Raw genomic sequence first — 10,890 nt, 5'->3', positions numbered from 1 at the left:
TTTTTTTGCATGGAATCTGTATTTTCAATCTCTCTATATTTCTATTTTTTCGGGCATTTTTATGTAGGGCATTTATCTATCTCAATCTCTCTCTTTCTATATCTATATTTTTTTGGCATTTGTATTTCTCAATCTGTCTATATCTCGTTTTTTTGGACATATGTATTTTTCAATCTCTCTCTTTGTATCTCTATTTTTAGGGCATCTGTATTTCTCAATCTCTCTCTCAATATCTCTCTTTTGGGTATTTTTTCCTATAGGGCATCTATCTATCTCAATCTCTCTCTATATCTCTATTTTTAGGTCGTTTTTCTTGAATGTTTCTACAGGATCAGATATTTTGTGTCATAAATTGTGACCAGCTGTCAAAAATAAATTAGGTTTCTCTTATTTCCTATAATTATCAGTATTTTTGTCACAGTAGAAGGTTTAGGATACTTGATTTCTTACAATTATAGTAGTATAATGCAATGACACCTCCAGAAAACTATGTTTTTGGCATTTGTATGACTCCAAATTTTGCACACACATTTTCTTCATCCTCATAATCAATCCTACATGAGAAAGATAATCAATTTACACCTTAGATATAGTCAAAATTAGTACTCTCCAACAACAAATCTCGATCGTCCATTTGGTGAATTTCAAGATCTAGGCCTTAACAAATTCAAAGTCACTTTTTTTGTCAATCTATGATGATAACACTATATAAAAATTTTGGGTATAAAAAAAATCCATCTGAGACCTATATCTAACCATCTTACTAAAATGGGCGGTTTATAGTAATTGGGCTAGAAAACCAATTTCTAGAGCGTCTTTTTCAAAAATTTCTTTTTTATGATTGTTCTTTAGAATGAAAAGAGTGTACATTTAAAAATTCGTGTCAAACAAATGTCTTTAACATGGTTTTTGAAGATGGTTACATCATACTACTACACATCAGTTGCATGAAATAATTCCATATATATATGGAAGATACTACAAAATGCCTATAAGTACCATCATCACCATGCAAACTTCATTGTACGGTCACAGTTGTTTGGTAGTATTTTAATTTTCATTTTTTTTACCAATAAGAATGATCTGAAATTTGGAGTGTGTATACATCTTAGTGAGGCGCACCTAATAAAAATATGATGTACACACGTTTTAATAAAAATTTGGAGTGTGTGTATATTTTTTTATTGGGGGCACCTCACTAAGATGTACACACGTTCCAACTTTCAAGTAATTTGGATTTGTAGAAAATAAATGAAAATTAAAAAACTATCGGACAACTGTGACCGTGTGATGAAGTTTGGATGGTGATGAGGGTTGGCGAAATCAATGTTCATTTTTGCTTATTCCTATATATATATATATATATATATATATATATATATATATATATATATATATATATATATATATATATATATATATATATATATATATGGATAATCTAAACTTCACAACCCTTCAAATTACAAAAGTTCAAGATGGAGAGAGTTGTGAAGGGTGAATTTATTAATTTTGTAGTCTATTTTTTAAAAAAAAATTACTTTTATAAGGCAATTTTGTACATATTACTACATGACAAAAGGTATTTTTTTTATCTTCATAAAGGGTAAAGTTGAAATTTTAACTAAAACACAATGACAAGCTACAAATAAAGTTACATGACACTAATTTCTAAAATGCCATTGTCTTTTTGTGAAAATTTTAAATTTTCCCTTGTTTAATAGTAAAATTACCTATTTAAATAATTTTTTAATAAAAATAATGATTGTTTTGATAAATACACCCATCACAACTCTTTCTAACTTGAACCTTTGTATTTTGAGGGGTTGTTAACTCTAGACAAATCCATATATATATATATATATATATATATATATATATATATATATATATATATATATATATATATATATATATATATATATATATATATATATACCGAAAAACACTCCGCAACGCCTATAGGCGAAAATAAACAATGATTTCTCCTACCCCTATCACCGGCTAAAGTTTATCGTGCGGTCACGATTGTCTGGTAGTGTTTTATTTTTCATTTTTTTAAAAAAAATCAGAATGACCTAAAATTTAGAACTTGTATTAATAAAAAATAGGGGAATCTTTGAAAAAAAAAAATAATAATTAAATGAATACAATTGACCAAAATACTCCAAAAAACTTTCAAGGTATTTTAGTCAATTTATTTTTTACAGATAATTTTATTTATATTTTTATTAGATGCGCCTCAGTAAGATGTATATACCCTCCAAATTTCAAGTCATTCCAATTTATAGAAACAAAATAGAAAATAAAACACTACTAGACAATCGTGACCGCGCGATGAAATTTGGACGGTGATGAGGGTAGGTGAAATCACTATTTATTTTCACCTATAGGCTTTGGAAAGACTTTTCCATATATATATATATATATATATATATGGAAAAAGCTAGGGTTAGCCCACTAGCTCATAAGAACATATGAGCCCAATGACTTAGATTGGATCTGGCCGATCTGACGGTCACAAATGTCTGTCAGTGTTTGAATTTTAAATTTTTTTTTCAAATCAAAATCATTTAAAATTTTAGGCGTGTGTTTATCAAAAATAGGTGAATCCACAAACAATCAAAAATAGGTGAATCCACAAACAATATCAAACAATTATTTTACATGAAATAAATTGATCAAAATACCCCCGAAAAGTTTCAGGGGTATTTTGATCATTTTATTTTTTACGAATAATTTTTTTTATATATTTTTATTAGGTGTGATTTCACTAAAATTCAAGTGATTTGAATTTATAGAAAAAAAAGTAAATTTAAAATATTGACGAACATCCGTGACCGTTAGATCGGCCCAAATTCAATCTGGGTCGTTGGGCTCATATGTTCTTATGAGCTAGTGGGCTAACCCCAGCTTTTTCCATATATATATATATATATATATATATATATATATATATATATATATATATATATATATATATATATATATATATATATATATATATATATATATATATAAGGTTGCAAGTTTAAACAATCCAATTAAGGCGTACCTCTAAATTTTATCATAAATGTATTTTTGATAGCAAAAATTCTTAGGATAACTTGAGAATCTATTTTCATCTCTAATTATAAAATTTTAAACTCTAAAAATGGTTCAAATCAAGTATATTTATAACCACATGAAAATCTTGAAAATGGATGGTCCAGATAATGTGTTGTGAGATACACTATTTTGCGAACTCAAAATCTTTTTGGCTTTTTCATATTCATACATATTGATATCGAGAAGTTAAATTAAAAGGCTTTCCAACATCCAAACAACCTTTTATGATGGAATTTTTAGATGCATTTTTAATTCTACATTTTAAAGTTGCAACCTTATATAAACTTTTTCATATATATAAACTTTAATTCTACATTGAAATGAGGTTGTGACTGTCAGATCAACCCAAATTCAATCTGAGTCGTTGGACTCATATGTTCATATGAGTTAATGGGCTAATCTTAGCATTTTCCATATATGGAAAATACTGATATTAGCTCATTAGCTCATATGAGCATATGTATGGAAAATGCTGAGACCATTAGCTCATATGAGCATATGAGTCCAACGGCCCAGATTGAATTTGGGCCGATCTGACGGTCACAACCTCATTTTGTATTTGAATTTTAATGTTTGTTTTTACAAATCCAAATAACTTGAAATTTTAGGCATGCGTTCTTTTTATCAAGGTGCACCTAATAAAAATATTTAACAAATAATTCACAAAAAATAAAATAATCAAAATACCTCCAAAATGTTTTAGGGGTATTTTAATAAATTTATTTATTGCAAATTAATTTTTTGATATTTTTATTACATTCTATTATTTTTGAAGAATACATATCTAAAATTTCAAATTATTTGAATTTGTATAAAAAAAATAAAAATTTAAACACGAAATGACATCGTGACTACCAGATCGGCCCAGATTCAATCTTGATTGTTGGGCTTATATGTTCATATGAGTTAACGGGCTATATATATATATATATATATATGAGACCCTCTCACTCTCATGTGTGTAGGACCCCAAAGGATCCCCATTAAATTTGGCACAGATCTCTAAAAAAGTTATCACATGAGTGTGAGACTTGACTTTTCTAAATATCTGTACCAAATTTAATGGTGATCTTTTGGGTAGGGAGGGTCTCATAAGATCTTTACTCATATATATATATATATATATATTATTGCTTATCTAATGTTTTCCTGTTGCTCCCTCCCCTTAACCAAATATAAAAAAAAGAGAAAATTACATAAATATTTGTTATATTTTGTGTTATTATAGATTTACCAAATAGTTTTTGTTATTATATGTATGTACGTTTTTTACTTTTTATTTCGCAATTTTTTTAAAAAGATGACTTTATCCTTTTTCAGAGGTTGAACAACCTAATTGGAGAGTTTTTTTGGATGTTTAACATCCGAAAATAGCCCGAAAGTTTAACGATCACATTCCCATTTCTGGTGTTGAACATCCGAATTGAAAGGTTATATCGATAAATTTTTATTCCTTGTGAAAATAGTTTCGGATGTTGGACGTCTGAAAATATAACATATTAGGATGTTGAACATCCGAAAATATGACATTTTCGGATGTTGAAATGGTTTCGGATGTTGGACATCCGAAAATGTCATATTTTCGGATGTTCATCATCCGAAAATGACTATGAAATTCCAGAGACCTGGATGTTCAAAGTCATATTTTCGGATGTTGAACGTCTGAAAATATGTCATTTTCGAATGTTCAACATCTGAAAAACCCTCCAATTCAGATGCTCAACACTCAAAATGGGAATGTGAATGTTAAACTTCCGGCCTATTTTTAAATGTTGAGCATTTGAAAAACCCTCCAATTCGGTTATTCAACATCTGAAAAAAGATAAAGTCATCATTTTTAAAAAGTTACGTTATAAAAGATAAAAACCGGACATACATATAATAACATAAACTATTTGGTACATCCGTAATAACGTAAAGTATAATGGATATATATATAATTTTTCTTAAAAAATAAACAACAAGAAAAGGCCACAAAATCTCTATTTTAGTTTTTTATTTTTAACTAATTTTTTGGATGCGAATTTGGATCGATCTGGATGAAGGATCTGCCGATATGACACAGATACGTACGCTGGACGATCCGTCGAATTGATGGAGTTTTAAACTAAGGTTCCCCAAACAGGCCAGGCCAGGTCAGGTCAGGCCGGTCCTGACCCGTGGTTCTTATGGGCTTCAACCGGTTCCCATAGTTTTCAAATTTTTATTTATTAAAAACTAGGATGTGGTGCGCTGGCAAGCATTTTTTAAGTGCGTTCCTCAATCTCACGGTTACGGGCCCCACCCATCAGACAATAATACACCCCTCACGCATGGCAGCCCGCTACACTATTGCCGGGTTACGTACATTTTATAATCATGTCGGCCTGTAAAACTTAGGAAGTGGGACTCTTTTTCTTTGTCCTTTTCTGTAGACTTATAACTTCAACCGGCTTTTTTCTCTTCTATTTTTTTTTATTTTTTTGCTTTTAAATTTAACCGCAATGCAAAATGAGGCTGTACTAAATGGTAGAAACTAAAAACCAATAAGTCATATCGTTTTTTTATACGTTTTAAACCCTTATACTTCAATTGAGGTGCAATTTATAAAAATAAAAACAAACGACAAAAAGTTGACGTTCTTCAGTAAAATAAAATATATGATGTACATGGTATATAATTCAATATTTATTTCATTTTTTTTTTAATTTTCTGAATTTTGATAACTTAATTTTTATTTTTTATGAGAAAAATAATTTTTTGAATTTTTTAAATATCATAACACTGAAATTTATAAGGGACATTACTTATGTCTTTAATCATAGCACTACATACGCGTACTTGGTACTTAAGTCTTGTGGACAACACAAATCATTCAATGTGTAATGTTCCCACACTTTTATGAACACAAATCATTCAATGTGCATTATGTATATCCAAAGTGCAGTAATGTTACCACACTTTTTTTACGAGCATCGTGCACTTGCGTACCGTGCAATTTGTAGTACATTCTTTAGAACACACTTGCATGAAGCACTACCAAAAAAAGATGAGAGTGTTTTTTAATATTTTTAATCATATTTGTTATAATATTATAATTAATAATTATATATTGATAATCAATTCATATATTTTATTTATTAATATAATTACATTATAGATTATATAATATATTATTTTTTGTTATAGCTGTAAATAAAATTATTGAAATTAGATGATATTATAAAATATAAACCTTTTTAATTTCAATATTATATTTAGTTAAGTTGTAATAATTTTGGATGTATAAAAAAAATGAATAAATGTTTGATACTTTGATATGATACTAATTTAACTTTATAAAAAGCCTTTTTTTAAAATCTTATAATATGGAAGTGTGTATTAGTATTTTTTGAATCATTCAAACATCCAAATAAGGAAACATCTCACTATTCATGTATATTTGCAAAAGAGTACATAATTAACACCCCTAAGTTTTTTCAAAACTTAAAAAATATTATTTTTTGATATTTCCAGTAATCTTTTGAAAAACATTTAAAGCCAAAAACAAGTTGATCTAGCCGATTCTTCGATAAGGATCGCCGATCCATCAATCCGATATAATTTTTGGGGTGACCGATTTGGATGATTGATCAGTTTTTTTAAACCTTGTTTAAATCACTATTTTTAACTAAGATGGAATTGATGATATGCTCATGCGGTAGTATATAAACTTGTGGCTTTCTTGATTTCGGAGACCAAAGAATAAGTTATATTGGGATGTTTTGTGGTACGGTACAAATTGCACCTATGCTTCATTCTCTTAGCTCTCTTCGTAAAAAAGCTTCTCTAAGGGGGCTTACACAAGGCAACGAATTTTTCGTTGGGACAGTGGCATGAGCATGAGCATGAGCATGCACCATGCTCCCTTGTGAGTAATGGCGTCATAGCTTATGCTGGTTGGATGGTGGATATTCACTGAGGGAACTCATGTCGACCTCGGACGATGAAGATCGAACCGAGACGGTCTATATAATAACATACCCATAAATCACAGCTTTTCTCTGCTGATTCGATTCCCACCACTCAGCGTTAGTTGGATGTAGGGCTAGCAATGGACCAGGCAGCTTGGGCAGGCGCTAAAAAAGTAGGGCCTGGGTCTAAAATTGTGGCCCGAGGGCGGGACTAGGGCCAATGCTAAGCTAAATATGGCCCGGCCCGTTTAGCTTTCTTTTTATTCTTATTTTTTCTTATATATTGTCTTCATTTGCATGTGGCCCCGCCCTAGCCTAGCCATAACAAGGCCTAAACTGGCCCTATTGGGACAAAGGCTAGGCCACGGCCAAGGCTAGCCTGTCCCAAACCCAGCCCGTTGCCACCCTTCTTGAAAGCCAAGACTCTTTGTCTTTTAACTTGAAAAATCTTAGAACTTGTTATAGGATGGTCCGCCCGGACCACCCTAGCACATCTTCAGGTACATCAAGCGGGAGATATTTTGGATCCCATAATTTTTGGTAGATTATTTATTTTCTTTATTGTTAACGTAAGACCGATGAGAATGGAAACTTAAACCTTACGAGACACCGCGACCCTAACCACTTTCCTATTATTATCAAATTTTAGTTCATATTTTATTTTCTTCTAAACTAATGTAGCAAGAAAGCATAAAAATAATTGGGCCTTTAAAACCTTATCTTCTGTTTCCTTCGTCCAGATGATCAAGAATCAACATTTACTGGTGATTTGATTTTTACTAAATTTTTTGAGTCTTAAATTATTATCTTGCGAAATTTTCATCTTAATATTTTCAGATCATGTGTTTTCGGCCATTGATTGACAATAGTCAAAGCCAAAACACCTAATCTCTATCTAGATAAGAAACGTGTACAAAAAGACAATTTATTTTTAGGACAAGGGAGTCACAATCACTTTTGTCCACCTGATTTTAAATTGGGTGGTTGTAAGTGTGCCATCAACTACACTCAAAGTTCAATTTTTTTTTGGTTTTTTGAATTTCGTGACACACCCCAAGCCATCCAATTTGACATCTAATGGTTAGAAGTGATTATGAACTCTTTGAAACAATGGTAAATAGTAGGATGGTGTCCTTGACCAGGCCTAAACGGAGACGATTTTCATGAGGGCCCCGACTGATCATAAGTAGAAATTCATCCCCTCTCCATGATCCAGTTTTGAGATGGATTTTGGATCTAATGCTTTTGGAATATATAATCTCTAATATGGATATCATTGATATGTAAAAAATTAAATTCTAAAAACTAAAATAATAATATTTTGAAGAAATTTTTGGACCATCGGTTTTTATTTTTAATTTTTTTGGAGGGACCACCACTTTAAAGATGGATGTTTAATGATTAAGAGGACACAAATGGAGGATTCCATCCCCAACACAAAACACTTTTCTTTAACTATACAACCTATATAGATATAAATAGAGTAAGTATCGCTAATATATTTATATTTTAATAAAATCGAAAAAAAAAAAAACTCCAACTTTTCAAAACCTCACCTATACAATTTTTCTCAATTTTCGGCTTTTTTTGGATGAAAATACCCTTCACGATAGTCCTTTTACTGTAAAAAACATTACGGTAATTTAAATACCATAATGTGTAGAAAAGTCTATACGGTAATTTATATACTATAATTCTTACAATATTTTATACGGTAATTTAATTATCGTAAAGAACATTACGGTACTTAGTTTACCGTAATATATAAATATATTATTCTTCATGCCATTCTTATTTATCCTGATGATTGAAAAGCTTCAAACCGAAGCTAATATCGGGTTACCCCCCTCCTCCCTCGCTACGTGAACTTGCCTTAGAAGGTCTGTAACTGGTTTTCTCAATGGAAACGGGTGGTTTATTTGAAATAACGAGAAACAAAAGAACACTAACTATCATTGTTTAAAACCCCCAAGGTTATCCTCTACCTCAAAAAAAAAATAAAAAAAATAAAAAATAAAAAAAATAAAATAAATAAATAAATAAACAAAAATAAAAAATAAAAATAATCCCTAGGAGCCGATCTGGCTGCCTGGACAAAGATATCTTGAAAATTCCAAGGAGAGAGATAGTTAACATGTCGCAAAAAAATTCCGAGACGAGAGACTGACTGAGAGTTGAGGGGAATTGAAAGGGGGGCAGGGGGTTTGTTGGGGAAAGAGTTGATATGGGGTGAAGCAGATTTGTTTACGGAGTATAAAATTTTCACCTGTTCAGTTAAAAGAATTGTTTTTCCCAACAATGAGGTAAAAACAGAGATGATGGGAAGACTTCTCCCCCAATTTGGGCATCAATTGTTGAAAATCAGTGCCAGCTGCCAATTGGCCACAAAGCCTATTACTATCCCAGCAACTGCAGTTGCCAAATTCTGTAAAATAAGTGCAGGGGTGTCACCCACCAAAGCCCGCACACCAGCTGCATCTGCCACAAGCCTCGACCCAACTTCTGCACTCGTATTCCCAACCTCATCGAACCACCCCATCTCTTGCCTCAACACTGCCTCGAAAGCCATAGCTCTAATCCGCCTTATAAGCTTCCCTCCGGCCACTGCAAATAAACCCCTATTTAGTGGAGTGGTTTTCTCAACTTCTGCTCTCGTATTCACTAGGATGGTTTTCTCAATGGATTTTTGTGGGTGTAGATGGTTTGGGGTTTTGCGTACCTTTGAAACTGGTTTTTCTTGCTCCGGTTTGCGTTTGAAAAGCAAGCAAAAGTATAATGGTTTTGGATCAGGTTGCTTTAAGCAAGGGAGGTTTGGTTCTAATAAGGAATGAAGGAGCTTGAAAATTAAGAGGATTATCGTGCTTCTAAGGCAAGTTCACATAGCGTGGGACAAAAGCGGTAGCTTTTATATCAGTTTCGATTTGAAGTTTTTCACTTTATTACGGTAATAAAAATGATGATGTGAATAATATATTTATATATAATGGTAATTAAAGTTCGGTTATGTTTTTTATTGTATTTAAATTACCTAATAAAATATCTTAAAAATTACGGTATATAAATTACAGTATGGACTTTTCTACATATTACGGTATTTAAATTACCGTAATGTTCTTTACGGTAAAAAGACTATCGTGAAAGTTATTATCGTTAGAAAAAAAACCAAAAATTAAAAAAAAAAAATATGTAGGTGAGATTTTAAGAAGTTGGGTTTATTTTATTTTATTAAAATATAAATATATTAAAAATAATTACCCATATAAATAAAGGGAAAGTAGGACGTGTGAAAGGACACACTTCCACAATAGCGTGACACACTTCACATCCATCTTGTGGCTGGACGTAAATGAATGGTGGCCCCACGTAAATTCACAGTGTTAACATAACATTAAAATTTTAACTTTTTATTTTTAAAATTTATTTATTTATTTATTTTTTTCAGATTCATATTAATCATAACTTAGATTTTTATCTTTAAATTAGATGCAAAATCCATTTTTAAAATGGATTTTGGATGGAGGACTCATTTAAATGAGTGAGGCTGGGCAGTCATAAAAACCTTGTCTATTAATGGAAGTCAAGGGACAAAAGGTGATACGTCTCATGGCTTGGGGTGAAAAGCAATTTATCGTGTTAATTCCTACTAGTTAACAAATTAATACCTAATTAATTGGTATATCAAGATTTGTATAGTCAAATCCCAATTAGTTGAAAAAAAAACTGTGATGTGAATGATAACGATGGTAAAGATGTCACAATCATTCAAAGCCATTAAATGTCATGTTGGATGGTTTGGGGTGTTTCGGGATGTCCAACAATTTGTTTTTTAACTTTGAAGCCAGCCAATGAC

This window comes from Amborella trichopoda, chromosome 11, assembly GCF_054954075.1.
Source record: "Amborella trichopoda isolate Santa Cruz 75 chromosome 11, AtrichopodaSantaCruz75HAP2 v2.0, whole genome shotgun sequence".
Taxonomy (NCBI): Eukaryota; Viridiplantae; Streptophyta; class Magnoliopsida; order Amborellales; family Amborellaceae; genus Amborella; species Amborella trichopoda.
This window is presented reverse-complemented; position numbering follows the sequence as displayed.